The sequence below is a fragment of the Meriones unguiculatus genome, chromosome 14 (assembly GCF_030254825.1).
Source record: "Meriones unguiculatus strain TT.TT164.6M chromosome 14, Bangor_MerUng_6.1, whole genome shotgun sequence".
Lineage (NCBI taxonomy): Eukaryota > Metazoa > Chordata > Mammalia > Rodentia > Muridae > Meriones > Meriones unguiculatus.
This window is the reverse complement of record NC_083361.1, coordinates 48269799-48290500: the sequence shown is the minus strand read 5'-3', so window position 1 is coordinate 48290500 and position 20702 is coordinate 48269799. Positions and strand designations below refer to the sequence as shown.

Here is a 20702-nt window from a genome sequence, read left to right as displayed (position 1 = left end):
CTGTTGGATAAACAAGGAAAGAATTCCATGCACAGAGGATAAATTTCAATGACACCCTGAAATCTCAAAGATACCATAGGGCTTACTGACTTTCACCTCTGTGCTACTTGTTCGTTTTGACTTTGAGAAACGAGGAGGAGTTAAGAATGACCATACTGCAATGCTATAGGCAGTGCCTCTTCTTTGCTTTGTTGAACTTCCTTGCTGCCCACTGAGAGGCGTCCACACTGTGTCTGCTGGCACTGGCAAAGATGCTCTCACAGACAGCTTTTGAGGAAGCCATCAGAAGAAGAGAAATTTTTGCCCCAGTGGCTAAAATCTGAGGGGATTGGAAGGGAGGAAATGAATTCAATAGTTGGTTCTGGGAAATACTGAACGGCTGGCAGACTTGAAGGTCGGGACACTTTAGAAAGTCAAGGTTGCCTAGACGCATTTCCTTTTCTGATAACCTTCATACTTATTATGTTGCAGGCTAAAACTTGGAGAGGTGCTTCCCTTCTGGCAGGACAGGTAAGCAGTGACGCTGCTTCCCATGGTGTCTTTTGTTTGTAGGCAGGCTGCAGTCTCGGCTGACTAAATATTTACTTACTGTGTACCTCTAGAGATGAGAATCATTTGACATCCCTCTTTTGGCTAAACAACCTAGGCTTCATCTTGCCTCTTGCTGGTGGAACACTTGTTATGGCCCTGGCATTGTAGGGGACTTAGCTAGGTAGTCCCAACCCAAGCAAGTGACAAGGATACTACCTAATACCATTAGTATGTTGATGTGCATTTGGAAAACCATTAGTTTGGTGAAGTTATTGGTCTATGTGACTTTCTTTTGTAGCTACCCTTGAAGCTTCCAATTCTAAATAATATATCCAGAAGTACTAAGAAAAGCCTTCTCCCAGCTCCTTCCCTTATGGACATTCAAGCTCAAAGAATTAAACTCTTCTTTCTGCCCTGACAGGTGTGGAACCCAAAGGAAGATGATAGGGTGTTAGGAGTCTAGACCCCTAGAGCACAGAACAATAACCCTCACAAATTTCATCTATCCTTGATCCTCTGGCGTGGATACTAAGAGAGCAACCCATGCGTTTTCACGTCCTTGTAAGTAGCATGGAAACTTGCAATCTTGCCCACTAAAATTCAGGTGAATTGCCATAAAGTTTTCGCAGCCCCAAACAGAGCTGACAATGAACCATAATTATCCTTTTTATAAATGATTATGGATTATGTTGAGCCAGAAATCTAGTTGTCCATTGTCGGAAAAATCAAAACAAAACAAAACAAAACGAAGAATATTTTTGGTATTAAATGCAATGCCTTCCTTCATCTTTGAAACTGGGCGGATTTGAGTTCATTTGAAGAAACATGACATGAGAGGTGATAAGAAGAGAAGGTTCAGGAATCAGGAACACAGAACCCAACTCCTGTCCCTGTCAATGTCCTGTGGGATACCTGGAAATGTATATGGACCAAAATGTAGCTTGGCTTGTGTGTTCCAATTTGTTGTCCAAGGAAATATGGAACGAGCTGGTGGTCATGTGACATACATCACAAAATCCTCCAGAGCATTGACAATTGCAGGACAACTGGAAGGCTCAATACTGGGCACTGTAAGATGGAGAGGAACATACATGGAAGAAAGGAACAGGAGGAGGAATCTTAAAGTAGGGTTAAGAAGAAGAGCATAGAATCAAAACCGCAAATTAGGATGTTGAAAAAATCTTATCTAGATAGGAACAAAGTCATTTTGCTTACTTGAATGTTTTCTCTATTCTTACCAAAATCTCTGTTGTAAAGATTGAGTACATAAGTTCAGGGAACATTCACAGCTACCCGATTTGGGGCCAGTGACACCCACCAAATGCAATGTTTTGACCTCTATTTTTCTCATATGGTGTCAGAGGGAAAGGCTCTTCAATCCTGTCACTGTCTATCCCCACCACCTTTGACAGAATGAGCTACATGCCTCCTGCACATTTTTGAACTTCCGTGTCAAGGCCCAGGATTCTAGCTCTCTGGGGTTTCACTTGGTAGGTGAAAACTCATGTGTTGAGCGAAGGCCTTTCTGGATCTATGATGACAACAGGTATCTGAGGACGTTGACTGACTTGAGCAGATGTAATCTGAGATCCAGATATGAGGACCTTGTGAGACCCATGAGGATTTCAGAGCCTGCCTGGCACTCTTCCCTCTTCAGAGAGGATGAGAACTGTGCAGTTTGGCAAAAGATTCTGAGATTTTTCGAAAAAGGCCTCATAACAGTACCCATACTTGGTTTGATGCATTCTTCATTGCTTTCTGTTTTCAAAGAGATTGAAATGATTCCAAGTGATAGGGAGACAGCCTTTACTATAGGAGTAGGCACATATATCAGGTAGAGATGACTGTAGGTGCAAATGATATACTCAAAAAATATCTAAGAACTGATGAATTCGAACGTGGTGCTCATTCCTAGTCTCGGTCGATGTACCCTTGCACATATGTGGTAAAGTGTCAGGAGCGGATTTTATGGCTCATGCCAGTAGTCCCAAGAATATTGGAGGACAATGACTGCCCTCGCCCTTTACCCAAAGTTGTGTAAAGGCTGACGTATAACAAATAATTCCAGGATCATTCAATTTATATAGAGGGAAAATTGAAATGGTCTTTCCTGTTGGAGGCTGGGTAAATTCTAGATAATAATGGCTAGGTGATAAGCCAGGGCACCTGTTTGAGACATTCCCTAGTTTTATTGGTGTTCTTCAATTATGTCTTAGCTGCCAAAATCTTCCAGAGCATGTTGTGTTTACCTATCTCTCTCTCTCGCATGGAAACCATCTCAGTTGATCCATCATGGAAATGACAATTGGGCTTTGCTTTCTGTTATTTCTTGTTGTTGTTTCTGTTTTCCACCTGCGTACATTCTTCCTCTTATTGCAGCTCTCACACAGATGCACATCATCTCTTCTAACAAAATTTGCGTGTTACCCAAGATCTATGAAAACAACTATTCCTTTAAAAAACAAGGAAAGATATTTCTAAAGAACATGTTGCTAGCTGGTAGACCCACAGTCCTGATAATGGAGCAGACACGCTAACTCTCCAATGAAACAAGAACGAACCACACACTGAATCTTCTTAATATCCTCATGATGAACATAATTAATTCAGAACTGACACACACACACACACACAGATATATATATATCTTACGACTAACAGACTTTTTGGAAGCAGGAGGATAGGACTCTTGGTAACTCTTGCTGGATACACAATTTCTACAACCATGGTTGAAACTTGAATATCCAATCAAGGACATCATGTAATCTCAGATGTGTAGTACAACATACTCTATTAAAAAGAAACCCATGAGTATTTGCCCACAGGCTAGTCAGTTAGTGCGTACAAAACATCTTCTTTTCATCAGATTTAACCTGAAGCATGGTAGATGATTCCAACGCTCTTCCAAGTGGAAGACTTGAGTTCCATGAATCGAGACATGGTAACATACATGTAGACAAAAAGGCACCTTTGGATTCCCCTCTCTTCCAAGATGAGGTTGCATGGCATGGAAGAAATCTAAAGTCAATTATGGAATACTCTGTTGGATAAACAAGGAAAGAATTCCATGCACAGAGGATAAATTTCAATGACACCCTGAAATCTCAAAGATACCATAGGGCTTACTGACTTTCACCTCTGTGCTACTTGTTCGTTTTGACTTTGAGAAACGAGGAGGAGTTAAGAATGACCATACTGCAATGCTATAGGCAGTGCCTCTTCTTTGCTTTGTTGAACTTCCTTGCTGCCCACTGAGAGGCGTCCACACTGTGTCTGCTGGCACTGGCAAAGATGCTCTCACAGACAGCTTTTGAGGAAGCCATCAGAAGAAGAGAAATTTTTGCCCCAGTGGCTAAAATCTGAGGGGATTGGAAGGGAGGAAATGAATTCAATAGTTGGTTCTGGGAAATACTGAACGGCTGGCAGACTTGAAGATCGGGACACTTTAGAAAGTCAAGGTTGCCTAGACGCATTTCCTTTTCTGATAACCTTCATACTTATTATGTTGCAGGCTAAAACTTGGAGAGGTGCTTCCCTTCTGGCAGGACAGGTAAGCAGTGACGCTGCTTCCCATGGTGTCTTTTGTTTGTAGGCAGGCTGCAGTCTCGGCTGACTAAATATTTACTTACTGTGTACCTCTAGAGATGAGAATCATTTGACGTCCCTCTTATGGCTAAACAACCTAGGCTTCATCTTGCCTCTTGCTGGTGGAACACTTGTTATGGCCCTGGCATTGTAGGGGACTTAGCTAGGTAGTCCCAACCCAAGCAAGTGACAAGGATACTACCTAATACCATTAGTATGTTGATGTGCATTTGGAAAACCATTAGTTTGGTGAAGTTATTGGTCTATGTGACTTTCTTTTGTAGCTACCCTTGAAGCTTCCAATTCTAAATAATATATCCAGAAGTACTAAGAAAAGCCTTCTCCCAGCTCCTTCCCTTATGGACATTCAAGCTCAAAGAATTAAACACTTCTTTCTTCCCTGACAGGTGTGGAACCCAAAGTAAGATGATAGGGTGTTAGGAGTCTAGACCCCTAGAGCACAGAACAATAACCCTCACAAATTTCATCTATCCTTGATCCTCTGGCGTGGATACTAAGAGAGCAACCCATGCGTTTTCAGGTCCTTGTAAGTAGCATGGAAACTTGCAATCTTGCCCTCTAAAATTCAGGTGAATTGCCATAAAGTTTTCGCAGCCCCAACAGAGCTGACAGTGAACCATAATTATTCGTTTTATAAATGATTATGGATTATGTTGAGCCAGAAATCTAGTTGTCCATTGTCGGAAAAATCAAAACAAAACAAAACAAAACGAAGAATATTTTTGGTATTAAATGCAATGCCTTCCTTCATCTTGGAAACTGGGTGGATTTGAGTTCATTTGAAGAAACATGACATGAGAGGTGATAAGAAGAGAAGGTTCAGGAATCAGGAACACAGAACCCAACTCCTGTTCCTGTCAATGTCCTGTGGGATACCTGGAAATGTATATGGACCAAAATGTAGCTTGGCTTGTGGGTTCCAATTTGTTGTCCAAGGAAATATGGAACGAGCTGGTGGTCATGTGACATACATCACAAAATCCTCCAGAGCATTGACAATTGCAGGACAACTGGAAGGCTCAATACTGGGCACTGTAAGATGGAGAGGAACATACATGGAAGAAAGGAACAGGAGGAGGAATCTTAAAGTAGGGTTAAGAGGAAGAGCATAGAATCAAAACCGCAAATTAGGATGTTGAAAAAATATTATCTAGATAGGAACAAAGTCATTTTGCTTACTTGAATGTTTTCTCTATTCCTACCAAAATCTCTGTTGTAAAGATTAAGTACATAATTTCAGGGAACATTCACAGCAACCCGATTTGGGGCCAGTGACACCCACCAAATGCAATGTTTTGACCTCTATTTTTCTCATATGGTGTCAGAGGGAAAGGCTCTTCAATCCTGTCACTGTCTATCCCCACCACCTTTGACAGAATGAGCTACATGCCTCCTGCACAGTTTTGAACTTCCGTGTCAAGGCCCAGGAGTCTAGCTCTCTGGGGTTTCACTTGGTAGGTGAAAACTCATGTGTTGAGCGAAGGCCTTTCTGGATCTATGATGACAACAGGTATCTGAGGACGTTGACTGACTTGAGCAGATGTAATCTGAGATCCAGATATGAGGACCTTGTGAGACCCATGAGGATTTCAGAGCCTGCCTGGCACTCTTCCCTCTTCAGAGAGGATGAGAACTGTGCAGTTTGGCAAAAGATTCTGAGATTTTTCGAAAAAGGCCTCATAACAGTACCCATACTTGGTTTGATGCATTCTTCATTGCTTTCTGTTTTCAAAGAGATTGAAATGATTCCAAGTGATAGGGAGACAGCCTTTACTATAGGAGTAGGCACATATATCAGGTAGAGATGACTGTAGGTGCAAATGATATACTCAAAAAATATCTAAGAACTGATGAATTCGAACGTGGTGCTCATTCCTAGTGTCGGTCGATGTACCCTTGCACATATGTGGTAAAGTGTCAGGAGCGGATTTTATGGCTCATGCCAGTAGTCCCAAGAATATTGGAGGACAATGACTGCCCTCGCCCTTTACCCAAAGTTGTGTAAAGGCTGACGTATAACAAATAATTCCAGGATCATTCAATTTAGATAGAGGGAAAATTGAAATGGTCTTTCCTGTTGGAGGCTGGGTAAATTCTAGATAATAATGGCTAGGTGATAAGCCAGGGCACCTGTTTGAGACATTCCCTAGTTTTATTGGTGTTCTTCAATTATGTCTTAGCTGCCAAAATCTTCCAGAGCATGTTGTGTTTACCTATCTCTCTCTCTCGCATGGAAACCATCTCAGTTGATCCATCATGGAAATGACAATTGGGCTTTGCTTTCTGTTATTTCTTGTTGTTGTTTCTGTTTTCCACCTGCGTACATTCTTCCTCTTATTGCAGCTCTCACACAGATGCACATCATCTCTTCTAACAAAATTTGCGTGTTACCCAAGATCTATGAAAACAACTATTCCTTTAAAAAACAAGGAAAGATATTTCTAAAGAACATGTTGCTAGCTGGTAGACCCACAGTCCTGATAATGGAGCAGACACGCTAACTCTCCAATGAAACAAGAACGAACCACACACTGAATCTTCTTAATATCCTCATGATGAACATAATTAATTCAGAACTGACACACACACACACACACAGATATATATATATCTTACGACTAACAGACTTTTTGGAAGCAGGAGGATAGGACTCTTGGTAACTCTTGCTGGATACACAATTTCTACAACCATGGTTGAAACTTGAATATCCAATCAAGGACATCATGTAATCTCAGATGTGTAGTACAACATACTCTATTAAAAAGAAACCCATGAGTATTTGCCCACAGGCTAGTCAGTTAGTGCGTACAAAACATCTTCTTTTCATCAGATTTAACCTGAAGCATGGTAGATGATTCCAACGCTCTTCCAAGTGGAAGACTTGAGTGCCATGAATCGAGACATGGTAACATACATGTAGACAAAAAGGCACCTTTGGATTCCCCTCTCTTCCAAGATGAGGTTGCATGGCATGGAAGAAATCTAAAGTCAATTATGGAATACTCTGTTGGATAAACAAGGAAAGAATTCCATGCACAGAGGATAAATTTCAATGACACCCTGAAATCTCAAAGATACCATAGGGCTTACTGACTTTCACCTCTGTGCTACTTGTTCGTTTTGACTTTGAGAAACGAGGAGGAGTTAAGAATGACCATACTGCAATGCTATAGGCAGTGCCTCTTCTTTGCTTTGTTGAACTTCCTTGCTGCCCACTGAGAGGCGTCCACACTGTGTCTGCTGGCACTGGCAAAGATGCTCTCACAGACAGCTTTTGAGGAAGCCATCAGAAGAAGAGAAATTTTTGCCCCAGTGGCTAAAATCTGAGGGGATTGGAAGGGAGGAAATGAATTCAATAGTTGGTTCTGGGAAATACTGAACGGCTGGCAGACTTGAAGGTCGGGACACTTTAGAAAGTCAAGGTTGCCTAGACGCATTTCCTTTTCTGATAACCTTCATACTTATTATGTTGCAGGCTAAAACTTGGAGAGGTGCTTCCCTTCTGGCAGGACAGGTAAGCAGTGACGCTGCTTCCCATGGTGTCTTTTGTTTGTAGGCAGGCTGCAGTCTCGGCTGACTAAATATTTACTTACTGTGTACCTCTAGAGATGAGAATCATTTGACGTCCCTCTTATGGCTAAACAACCTAGGCTTCATCTTGCCTCTTGCTGGTGGAACACTTGTTATGGCCCTGGCATTGTAGGGGACTTAGCTAGGTAGTCCCAACCCAAGCAAGTGACAAGGATACTACCTAATACCATTAGTATGTTGATGTGCATTTGGAAAACCATTAGTTTGGTGAAGTTATTGGTCTATGTGACTTTCTTTTGTAGCTACCCTTGAAGCTTCCAATTCTAAATAATATATCCAGAAGTACTAAGAAAAGCCTTCTCCCAGCTCCTTCCCTTATGGACATTCAAGCTCAAAGAATTAAACTCTTCTTTCTGCCCTGACAGGTGTGGAACCCAAAGGAAGATGATAGGGTGTTAGGAGTCTAGACCCCTAGAGCACAGAACAATAACCCTCACAAATTTCATCTATCCTTGATCCTCTGGCGTGGATACTAAGAGAGCAACCCATGCGTTTTCACGTCCTTGTAAGTAGCATGGAAACTTGCAATCTTGCCCACTAAAATTCAGGTGAATTGCCATAAAGTTTTCGCAGCCCCAAACAGAGCTGACAATGAACCATAATTATCCTTTTTATAAATGATTATGGATTATGTTGAGCCAGAAATCTAGTTGTCCATTGTCGGAAAAATCAAAACAAAACAAAACAAAACGAAGAATATTTTTGGTATTAAATGCAATGCCTTCCTTCATCTTTGAAACTGGGCGGATTTGAGTTCATTTGAAGAAACATGACATGAGAGGTGATAAGAAGAGAAGGTTCAGGAATCAGGAACACAGAACCCAACTCCTGTCCCTGTCAATGTCCTGTGGGATACCTGGAAATGTATATGGACCAAAATGTAGCTTGGCTTGTGTGTTCCAATTTGTTGTCCAAGGAAATATGGAACGAGCTGGTGGTCATGTGACATACATCACAAAATCCTCCAGAGCATTGACAATTGCAGGACAACTGGAAGGCTCAATACTGGGCACTGTAAGATGGAGAGGAACATACATGGAAGAAAGGAACAGGAGGAGGAATCTTAAAGTAGGGTTAAGAAGAAGAGCATAGAATCAAAACCGCAAATTAGGATGTTGAAAAAATCTTATCTAGATAGGAACAAAGTCATTTTGCTTACTTGAATGTTTTCTCTATTCTTACCAAAATCTCTGTTGTAAAGATTGAGTACATAAGTTCAGGGAACATTCACAGCTACCCGATTTGGGGCCAGTGACACCCACCAAATGCAATGTTTTGACCTCTATTTTTCTCATATGGTGTCAGAGGGAAAGGCTCTTCAATCCTGTCACTGTCTATCCCCACCACCTTTGACAGAATGAGCTACATGCCTCCTGCACATTTTTGAACTTCCGTGTCAAGGCCCAGGATTCTAGCTCTCTGGGGTTTCACTTGGTAGGTGAAAACTCATGTGTTGAGCGAAGGCCTTTCTGGATCTATGATGACAACAGGTATCTGAGGACGTTGACTGACTTGAGCAGATGTAATCTGAGATCCAGATATGAGGACCTTGTGAGACCCATGAGGATTTCAGAGCCTGCCTGGCACTCTTCCCTCTTCAGAGAGGATGAGAACTGTGCAGTTTGGCAAAAGATTCTGAGATTTTTCGAAAAAGGCCTCATAACAGTACCCATACTTGGTTTGATGCATTCTTCATTGCTTTCTGTTTTCAAAGAGATTGAAATGATTCCAAGTGATAGGGAGACAGCCTTTACTATAGGAGTAGGCACATATATCAGGTAGAGATGACTGTAGGTGCAAATGATATACTCAAAAAATATCTAAGAACTGATGAATTCGAACGTGGTGCTCATTCCTAGTGTCGGTCGATGTACCCTTGCACATATGTGGTAAAGTGTCAGGAGCGGATTTTATGGCTCATGCCAGTAGTCCCAAGAATATTGGAGGACAATGACTGCCCTCGCCCTTTACCCAAAGTTGTGTAAAGGCTGACGTATAACAAATAATTCCAGGATCATTCAATTTAGATAGAGGGAAAATTGAAATGGTCTTTCCTGTTGGAGGCTGGGTAAATTCTAGATAATAATGGCTAGGTGATAAGCCAGGGCACCTGTTTGAGACATTCCCTAGTTTTATTGGTGTTCTTCAATTATGTCTTAGCTGCCAAAATCTTCCAGAGCATGTTGTGTTTACCTATCTCTCTCTCTCGCATGGAAACCATCTCAGTTGATCCATCATGGAAATGACAATTGGGCTTTGCTTTCTGTTATTTCTTGTTGTTGTTTCTGTTTTCCACCTGCGTACATTCTTCCTCTTATTGCAGCTCTCACACAGATGCACATCATCTCTTCTAACAAAATTTGCGTGTTACCCAAGATCTATGAAAACAACTATTCCTTTAAAAAACAAGGAAAGATATTTCTAAAGAACATGTTGCTAGCTGGTAGACCCACAGTCCTGATAATGGAGCAGACACGCTAACTCTCCAATGAAACAAGAACGAACCACACACTGAATCTTCTTAATATCCTCATGATGAACATAATTAATTCAGAACTGACACACACACACACACACAGATATATATATATCTTACGACTAACAGACTTTTTGGAAGCAGGAGGATAGGACTCTTGGTAACTCTTGCTGGATACACAATTTCTACAACCATGGTTGAAACTTGAATATCCAATCAAGGACATCATGTAATCTCAGATGTGTAGTACAACATACTCTATTAAAAAGAAACCCATGAGTATTTGCCCACAGGCTAGTCAGTTAGTGCGTACAAAACATCTTCTTTTCATCAGATTTAACCTGAAGCATGGTAGATGATTCCAACGCTCTTCCAAGTGGAAGACTTGAGTGCCATGAATCGAGACATGGTAACATACATGTAGACAAAAAGGCACCTTTGGATTCCCCTCTCTTCCAAGATGAGGTTGCATGGCATGGAAGAAATCTAAAGTCAATTATGGAATACTCTGTTGGATAAACAAGGAAAGAATTCCATGCACAGAGGATAAATTTCAATGACACCCTGAAATCTCAAAGATACCATAGGGCTTACTGACTTTCACCTCTGTGCTACTTGTTCGTTTTGACTTTGAGAAACGAGGAGGAGTTAAGAATGACCATACTGCAATGCTATAGGCAGTGCCTCTTCTTTGCTTTGTTGAACTTCCTTGCTGCCCACTGAGAGGCGTCCACACTGTGTCTGCTGGCACTGGCAAAGATGCTCTCACAGACAGCTTTTGAGGAAGCCATCAGAAGAAGAGAAATTTTTGCCCCAGTGGCTAAAATCTGAGGGGATTGGAAGGGAGGAAATGAATTCAATAGTTGGTTCTGGGAAATACTGAACGGCTGGCAGACTTGAAGGTCGGGACACTTTAGAAAGTCAAGGTTGCCTAGACGCATTTCCTTTTCTGATAACCTTCATACTTATTATGTTGCAGGCTAAAACTTGGAGAGGTGCTTCCCTTCTGGCAGGACAGGTAAGCAGTGACGCTGCTTCCCATGGTGTCTTTTGTTTGTAGGCAGGCTGCAGTCTCGGCTGACTAAATATTTACTTACTGTGTACCTCTAGAGATGAGAATCATTTGACATCCCTCTTTTGGCTAAACAACCTAGGCTTCATCTTGCCTCTTGCTGGTGGAACACTTGTTATGGCCCTGGCATTGTAGGGGACTTAGCTAGGTAGTCCCAACCCAAGCAAGTGACAAGGATACTACCTAATACCATTAGTATGTTGATGTGCATTTGGAAAACCATTAGTTTGGTGAAGTTATTGGTCTATGTGACTTTCTTTTGTAGCTACCCTTGAAGCTTCCAATTCTAAATAATATATCCAGAAGTACTAAGAAAAGCCTTCTCCCAGCTCCTTCCCTTATGGACATTCAAGCTCAAAGAATTAAACTCTTCTTTCTGCCCTGACAGGTGTGGAACCCAAAGGAAGATGATAGGGTGTTAGGAGTCTAGACCCCTAGAGCACAGAACAATAACCCTCACAAATTTCATCTATCCTTGATCCTCTGGCGTGGATACTAAGAGAGCAACCCATGCGTTTTCACGTCCTTGTAAGTAGCATGGAAACTTGCAATCTTGCCCACTAAAATTCAGGTGAATTGCCATAAAGTTTTCGCAGCCCCAAACAGAGCTGACAATGAACCATAATTATCCTTTTTATAAATGATTATGGATTATGTTGAGCCAGAAATCTAGTTGTCCATTGTCGGAAAAATCAAAACAAAACAAAACAAAACGAAGAATATTTTTGGTATTAAATGCAATGCCTTCCTTCATCTTTGAAACTGGGCGGATTTGAGTTCATTTGAAGAAACATGACATGAGAGGTGATAAGAAGAGAAGGTTCAGGAATCAGGAACACAGAACCCAACTCCTGTCCCTGTCAATGTCCTGTGGGATACCTGGAAATGTATATGGACCAAAATGTAGCTTGGCTTGTGTGTTCCAATTTGTTGTCCAAGGAAATATGGAACGAGCTGGTGGTCATGTGACATACATCACAAAATCCTCCAGAGCATTGACAATTGCAGGACAACTGGAAGGCTCAATACTGGGCACTGTAAGATGGAGAGGAACATACATGGAAGAAAGGAACAGGAGGAGGAATCTTAAAGTAGGGTTAAGAAGAAGAGCATAGAATCAAAACCGCAAATTAGGATGTTGAAAAAATCTTATCTAGATAGGAACAAAGTCATTTTGCTTACTTGAATGTTTTCTCTATTCTTACCAAAATCTCTGTTGTAAAGATTGAGTACATAAGTTCAGGGAACATTCACAGCTACCCGATTTGGGGCCAGTGACACCCACCAAATGCAATGTTTTGACCTCTATTTTTCTCATATGGTGTCAGAGGGAAAGGCTCTTCAATCCTGTCACTGTCTATCCCCACCACCTTTGACAGAATGAGCTACATGCCTCCTGCACATTTTTGAACTTCCGTGTCAAGGCCCAGGATTCTAGCTCTCTGGGGTTTCACTTGGTAGGTGAAAACTCATGTGTTGAGCGAAGGCCTTTCTGGATCTATGATGACAACAGGTATCTGAGGACGTTGACTGACTTGAGCAGATGTAATCTGAGATCCAGATATGAGGACCTTGTGAGACCCATGAGGATTTCAGAGCCTGCCTGGCACTCTTCCCTCTTCAGAGAGGATGAGAACTGTGCAGTTTGGCAAAAGATTCTGAGATTTTTCGAAAAAGGCCTCATAACAGTACCCATACTTGGTTTGATGCATTCTTCATTGCTTTCTGTTTTCAAAGAGATTGAAATGATTCCAAGTGATAGGGAGACAGCCTTTACTATAGGAGTAGGCACATATATCAGGTAGAGATGACTGTAGGTGCAAATGATATACTCAAAAAATATCTAAGAACTGATGAATTCGAACGTGGTGCTCATTCCTAGTCTCGGTCGATGTACCCTTGCACATATGTGGTAAAGTGTCAGGAGCGGATTTTATGGCTCATGCCAGTAGTCCCAAGAATATTGGAGGACAATGACTGCCCTCGCCCTTTACCCAAAGTTGTGTAAAGGCTGACGTATAACAAATAATTCCAGGATCATTCAATTTAGATAGAGGGAAAATTGAAATGGTCTTTCCTGTTGGAGGCTGGGTAAATTCTAGATAATAATGGCTAGGTGATAAGCCAGGGCACCTGTTTGAGACATTCCCTAGTTTTATTGGTGTTCTTCAATTATGTCTTAGCTGCCAAAATCTTCCAGAGCATGTTGTGTTTACCTATCTCTCTCTCTCGCATGGAAACCATCTCAGTTGATCCATCATGGAAATGACAATTGGGCTTTGCTTTCTGTTATTTCTTGTTGTTGTTTCTGTTTTCCACCTGCGTACATTCTTCCTCTTATTGCAGCTCTCACACAGATGCACATCATCTCTTCTAACAAAATTTGCGTGTTACCCAAGATCTATGAAAACAACTATTCCTTTAAAAAACAAGGAAAGATATTTCTAAAGAACATGTTGCTAGCTGGTAGACCCACAGTCCTGATAATGGAGCAGACACGCTAACTCTCCAATGAAACAAGAACGAACCACACACTGAATCTTCTTAATATCCTCATGATGAACATAATTAATTCAGAACTGACACACACACACACACACAGATATATATATATCTTACGACTAACAGACTTTTTGGAAGCAGGAGGATAGGACTCTTGGTAACTCTTGCTGGATACACAATTTCTACAACCATGGTTGAAACTTGAATATCCAATCAAGGACATCATGTAATCTCAGATGTGTAGTACAACATACTCTATTAAAAAGAAACCCATGAGTATTTGCCCACAGGCTAGTCAGTTAGTGCGTACAAAACATCTTCTTTTCATCAGATTTAACCTGAAGCATGGTAGATGATTCCAACGCTCTTCCAAGTGGAAGACTTGAGTTCCATGAATCGAGACATGGTAACATACATGTAGACAAAAAGGCACCTTTGGATTCCCCTCTCTTCCAAGATGAGGTTGCATGGCATGGAAGAAATCTAAAGTCAATTATGGAATACTCTGTTGGATAAACAAGGAAAGAATTCCATGCACAGAGGATAAATTTCAATGACACCCTGAAATCTCAAAGATACCATAGGGCTTACTGACTTTCACCTCTGTGCTACTTGTTCGTTTTGACTTTGAGAAACGAGGAGGAGTTAAGAATGACCATACTGCAATGCTATAGGCAGTGCCTCTTCTTTGCTTTGTTGAACTTCCTTGCTGCCCACTGAGAGGCGTCCACACTGTGTCTGCTGGCACTGGCAAAGATGCTCTCACAGACAGCTTTTGAGGAAGCCATCAGAAGAAGAGAAATTTTTGCCCCAGTGGCTAAAATCTGAGGGGATTGGAAGGGAGGAAATGAATTCAATAGTTGGTTCTGGGAAATACTGAACGGCTGGCAGACTTGAAGATCGGGACACTTTAGAAAGTCAAGGTTGCCTAGACGCATTTCCTTTTCTGATAACCTTCATACTTATTATGTTGCAGGCTAAAACTTGGAGAGGTGCTTCCCTTCTGGCAGGACAGGTAAGCAGTGACGCTGCTTCCCATGGTGTCTTTTGTTTGTAGGCAGGCTGCAGTCTCGGCTGACTAAATATTTACTTACTGTGTACCTCTAGAGATGAGAATCATTTGACGTCCCTCTTATGGCTAAACAACCTAGGCTTCATCTTGCCTCTTGCTGGTGGAACACTTGTTATGGCCCTGGCATTGTAGGGGACTTAGCTAGGTAGTCCCAACCCAAGCAAGTGACAAGGATACTACCTAATACCATTAGTATGTTGATGTGCATTTGGAAAACCATTAGTTTGGTGAAGTTATTGGTCTATGTGACTTTCTTTTGTAGCTACCCTTGAAGCTTCCAATTCTAAATAATATATCCAGAAGTACTAAGAAAAGCCTTCTCCCAGCTCCTTCCCTTATGGACATTCAAGCTCAAAGAATTAAACACTTCTTTCTTCCCTGACAGGTGTGGAACCCAAAGTAAGATGATAGGGTGTTAGGAGTCTAGACCCCTAGAGCACAGAACAATAACCCTCACAAATTTCATCTATCCTTGATCCTCTGGCGTGGATACTAAGAGAGCAACCCATGCGTTTTCACGTCCTTGTAAGTAGCATGGAAACTTGCAATCTTGCCCTCTAAAATTCAGGTGAATTGCCATAAAGTTTTCGCAGCCCCAACAGAGCTGACAGTGAACCATAATTATTCGTTTTATAAATGATTATGGATTATGTTGAGCCAGAAATCTAGTTGTCCATTGTCGGAAAAATCAAAACAAAACAAAACAAAACGAAGAATATTTTTGGTATTAAATGCAATGCCTTCCTTCATCTTGGAAACTGGGTGGATTTGAGTTCATTTGAAGAAACATGACATGAGAGGTGATAAGAAGAGAAGGTTCAGGAATCAGGAACACAGAACCCAACTCCTGTTCCTGTCAATGTCCTGTGGGATACCTGGAAATGTATATGGACCAAAATGTAGCTTGGCTTGTGGGTTCCAATTTGTTGTCCAAGGAAATATGGAACGAGCTGGTGGTCATGTGACATACATCACAAAATCCTCCAGAGCATTGACAATTGCAGGACAACTGGAAGGCTCAATACTGGGCACTGTAAGATGGAGAGGAACATACATGGAAGAAAGGAACAGGAGGAGGAATCTTAAAGTAGGGTTAAGAGGAAGAGCATAGAATCAAAACCGCAAATTAGGATGTTGAAAAAATATTATCTAGATAGGAACAAAGTCATTTTGCTTACTTGAATGTTTTCTCTATTCCTACCAAAATCTCTGTTGTAAAGATTAAGTACATAATTTCAGGGAACATTCACAGCAACCCGATTTGGGGCCAGTGACACCCACCAAATGCAATGTTTTGACCTCTATTTTTCTCATATGGTGTCAGAGGGAAAGGCTCTTCAATCCTGTCACTGTCTATCCCCACCACCTTTGACAGAATGAGCTACATGCCTCCTGCACAGTTTTGAACTTCCGTGTCAAGGCCCAGGAGTCTAGCTCTCTGGGGTTTCACTTGGTAGGTGAAAACTCATGTGTTGAGCGAAGGCCTTTCTGGATCTATGATGACAACAGGTATCTGAGGACGTTGACTGACTTGAGCAGATGTAATCTGAGATCCAGATATGAGGACCTTGTGAGACCCATGAGGATTTCAGAGCCTGCCTGGCACTCTTCCCTCTTCAGAGAGGATGAGAACTGTGCAGTTTGGCAAAAGATTCTGAGATTTTTCGAAAAAGGCCTCATAACAGTACCCATACTTGGTTTGATGCATTCTTCATTGCTTTCTGTTTTCAAAGAGATTGAAATGATTCCAAGTGATAGGGAGACAGCCTTTACTATAGGAGTAGGCACATATATCAGGTAGAGATGACTGTAGGTGCAAATGATATACTCAAAAAATATCTAAGAACTGATGAATTCGAACGTGGTGCTCATTCCTAGTCTCGGTCGATGTACCCTTGCACATATGTGGTAAAGTGTCAGGAGCGGATTTTATGGCTCATGCCAGTAGTCCCAAGAATATTGGAGGACAATGACTGCCCTCGCCCTTTACCCAAAGTTGTGTAAAGGCTGACGTATAACAAATAATTCCAGGATCATTCAATTTATATAGAGGGAAAATTGAAATGGTCTTTCCTGTTGGAGGCTGGGTAAATTCTAGATAATAATGGCTAGGTGATAAGCCAGGGCACCTGTTTGAGACATTCCCTAGTTTTATTGGTGTTCTTCAATTATGTCTTAGCTGCCAAAATCTTCCAGAGCATGTTGTGTTTACCTATCTCTCTCTCTCGCATGGAAACCATCTCAGTTGATCCATCATGGAAATGACAATTGGGCTTTGCTTTCTGTTATTTCTTGTTGTTGTTTCTGTTTTCCACCTGCGTACATTCTTCCTCTTATTGCAGCTCTCACACAGATGCACATCATCTCTTCTAACAAAATTTGCGTGTTACCCAAGATCTATGAAAACAACTATTCCTTTAAAAAACAAGGAAAGATATTTCTAAAGAACATGTTGCTAGCTGGTAGACCCACAGTCCTGATAATGGAGCAGACACGCTAACTCTCCAATGAAACAAGAACGAACCACACACTGAATCTTCTTAATATCCTCATGATGAACATAATTAATTCAGAACTGACACACACACACACACACAGATATATATATATCTTACGACTAACAGACTTTTTGGAAGCAGGAGGATAGGACTCTTGGTAACTCTTGCTGGATACACAATTTCTACAACCATGGTTGAAACTTGAATATCCAATCAAGGACATCATGTAATCTCAGATGTGTAGTACAACATACTCTATTAAAAAGAAACCCATGAGTATTTGCCCACAGGCTAGTCAGTTAGTGCGTACAAAACATCTTCTTTTCATCAGATTTAACCTGAAGCATGGTAGATGATTCCAACGCTCTTCCAAGTGGAAGACTTGAGTTCCATGAATCGAGACATGGTAACATACATGTAGACAAAAAGGCACCTTTGGATTCCCCTCTCTTCCAAGATGAGGTTGCATGGCATGGAAGAAATCTAAAGTCAATTATGGAATACTCTGTTGGATAAACAAGGAAAGAATTCCATGCACAGAGGATAAATTTCAATGACACCCTGAAATCTCAAAGATACCATAGGGCTTACTGACTTTCACCTCTGTGCTACTTGTTCGTTTTGACTTTGAGAAACGAGGAGGAGTTAAGAATGACCATACTGCAATGCTATAGGCAGTGCCTCTTCTTTGCTTTGTTGAACTTCCTTGCTGCCCACTGAGAGGCGTCCACACTGTGTCTGCTGGCACTGGCAAAGATGCTCTCACAGACAGCTTTTGAGGAAGCCATCAGAAGAAGAGAAATTTTTGCCCCAGTGGCTAAAATCTGAGGGGATTGGAAGGGAGGAAATGAATTCAATAGTTGGTTCTGGGAAATACTGAACGGCTGGCAGACTTGAAGATCGGGACACTTTAGAAAGTCAAGGTTGCCTAGACGCATTTCCTTTTCTGATAACCTTCATACTTATTATGTTGCAGGCTAAAACTTGGAGAGGTGCTTCCCTTCTGGCAGGACAGGTAAGCAGTGACGCTGCTTCCCATGGTGTCTTTTGTTTGTAGGCAGGCTGCAGTCTCGGCTGACTAAATATTTACTTACTGTGTACCTCTAGAGATGAGAATCATTTGACGTCCCTCTTATGGCTAAACAACCTAGGCTTCATCTTGCCTCTTGCTGGTGGAACACTTGTTATGGCCCTGGCATTGTAGGGGACTTAGCTAGGTAGTCCCAACCCAAGCAAGTGACAAGGATACTACCTAATACCATTAGTATGTTGATGTGCATTTGGAAAACCATTAGTTTGGTGAAGTTATTGGTCTATGTGACTTTCTTTTGTAGCTACCCTTGAAGCTTCCAATTCTAAATAATATATCCAGAAGTACTAAGAAAAGCCTTCTCCCAGCTCCTTCCCTTATGGACATTCAAGCTCAAAGAATTAAACACTTCTTTCTTCCCTGACAGGTGTGGAACCCAAAGTAAGATGATAGGGTGTTAGGAGTCTAGACCCCTAGAGCACAGAACAATAACCCTCACAAATTTCATCTATCCTTGATCCTCTGGCGTGGATACTAAGAGAGCAACCCATGCGTTTTCAGGTCCTTGTAAGTAGCATGGAAACTTGCAATCTTGCCCTCTAAAATTCAGGTGAATTGCCATAAAGTTTTCGCAGCCCCAACAGAGCTGACAGTGAACCATAATTATTCGTTTTATAAATGATTATGGATTATGTTGAGCCAGAAATCTAGTTGTCCATTGTCGGAAAAATCAAAACAAAACAAAACAAAACGAAGAATATTTTTGGTATTAAATGCAATGCCTTCCTTCATCTTGGAAACTGGGTGGATTTGAGTTCATTTGAAGAAACATGACATGAGAGGTGATAAGAAGAGAAGGTTCAGGAATCAGGAACACAGAACCCAACTCCTGTTCCTGTCAATGTCCTGTGGGATACCTGGAAATGTATATGGACCAAAATGTAGCTTGGCTTGTGGGTTCCAATTTGTTGTCCAAGGAAATATGGAACGAGCTGGTGGTCATGTGACATACATCACAAAATCCTCCAGAGCATTGACAATTGCAGGACAACTGGAAGGCTCAATACTGGGCACTGTAAGATGGAGAGGAACATACATGGAAGAAAGGAACAGGAGGAGGAATCTTAAAGTAGGGTTAAGAGGAAGAGCATAGAATCAAAACCGCAAATTAGGATGTTGAAAAAATATTATCTAGATAGGAACAAAGTCATTTTGCTTACTTGAATGTTTTCTCTATTCCTACCAAAATCTCTGTTGTAAAGATTAAGTACATAATTTCAGGGAACATTCACAGCAACCCGATTTGGGGCCAGTGACACCCACCAAATGCAATTTTTTGACCTCTATTTTTCTCATATGGTGTCAGAGGGAAAGGCTCTTCAATCCTGTCACTGTCTATCCCCACCACCTTTGACAGAATGAGCTACATGCCTCCTGCACAGTTTTGAACTTCCGTGTCAAGGCCCAGGAGTCTAGCTCTCTGGGGTTTCACTTGGTAGGTGAAAACTCATGTGTTGAGCGAAGGCCTTTCTGGATCTATGATGACAACAGGTATCTGAGGACGTTGACTGACTTGAGCAGATGTAATCTGAGATCCAGATATGAGGACCTTGTGAGACCCATGAGGATTTCAGAGCCTGCCTGGCACTCTTCCCTCTTCAGAGAGGATGAGAACTGTGCAGTTTGGCAAAAGATTCTGAGATTTTTCGAAAAAGGCCTCATAACAGTACCCATACTTGGTTTGATGCATTCTTCATTGCTTTCTGTTTTCAAAGAGATTGAAATGATTCCAAGTGATAGGGAGACAGCCTTTACTATAGGAGTAGGCACATATATCAGGTAGAGATGACTGTAGGTGCAAATGATATACTCAAAAAATATCTAAGAACTGATGAATTCGAACGTGGTGCTCATTCCTAGTCTCGGTCGATGTACCCTTGCACATATGTGGTAAAGTGTCAGGAGCGGATTTTATGGCTCATGCCAGTAGTCCCTAGAATATTGGAGGACAATGACTGCCCTCGCCCTTTACCCAAAGTTGTGTAAAGGCTGACGTATAACAAATAATTCCAGGATCATTCAATTTAGATAGAGGGAAAATTGAAATGGTCTTTCCTGTTGGAGGCTGGGTAAATTCTAGATAATAATGGCTAGGTGATAAGCCAGGGCACCTGTTTGAGACATTCCCTAGTTTTATTGGTGTTCTTCAATTATGTCTTAGCTGCCAAAATCTTCCAGAGCATGTTGTGTTTACCTATCTCTCTCTCTCGCATGGAAACCATCTCAGTTGATCCATCATGGAAATGACAATTGGGCTTTGCTTT

The 20702-nt window shown here is 41.5% G+C and overlaps 6 non-coding genes across 6 annotated transcripts; all 6 read left to right on the top strand.

The window, feature by feature from the left end:
• The first annotated feature begins 2058 nt into the window (after positions 1 to 2058).
• Positions 2059 to 2123, top strand: LOC132647677 (small nucleolar RNA SNORD109A). The gene has a single exon (XR_009586023.1). It is a non-coding gene; the product is annotated as a small nucleolar RNA SNORD109A (small nucleolar RNA).
• Positions 2124 to 5628: 3505 nt separating this feature from the next.
• LOC132647675 (small nucleolar RNA SNORD109A) lies at positions 5629 to 5693 on the top strand. The gene has a single exon (XR_009586021.1). It is a non-coding gene; the product is annotated as a small nucleolar RNA SNORD109A (small nucleolar RNA).
• A 3506-nt stretch (positions 5694 to 9199) lies between these two features.
• Positions 9200 to 9264, top strand: LOC132647674 (small nucleolar RNA SNORD109A). Its single transcript, XR_009586020.1, has one exon. It is a non-coding gene; the product is annotated as a small nucleolar RNA SNORD109A (small nucleolar RNA).
• A 3506-nt stretch (positions 9265 to 12770) lies between these two features.
• Positions 12771 to 12835, top strand: LOC132647673 (small nucleolar RNA SNORD109A). Its single transcript, XR_009586019.1, has one exon. It is a non-coding gene; the product is annotated as a small nucleolar RNA SNORD109A (small nucleolar RNA).
• Positions 12836 to 16340: 3505 nt separating this feature from the next.
• Positions 16341 to 16405, top strand: LOC132647672 (small nucleolar RNA SNORD109A). The gene has a single exon (XR_009586018.1). It is a non-coding gene; the product is annotated as a small nucleolar RNA SNORD109A (small nucleolar RNA).
• Positions 16406 to 19910: 3505 nt separating this feature from the next.
• On the top strand, positions 19911 to 19975 carry LOC132647671 (small nucleolar RNA SNORD109A). Its single transcript, XR_009586017.1, has one exon. It is a non-coding gene; the product is annotated as a small nucleolar RNA SNORD109A (small nucleolar RNA).
• Positions 19976 to 20702: the final 727 nt, after the last annotated feature.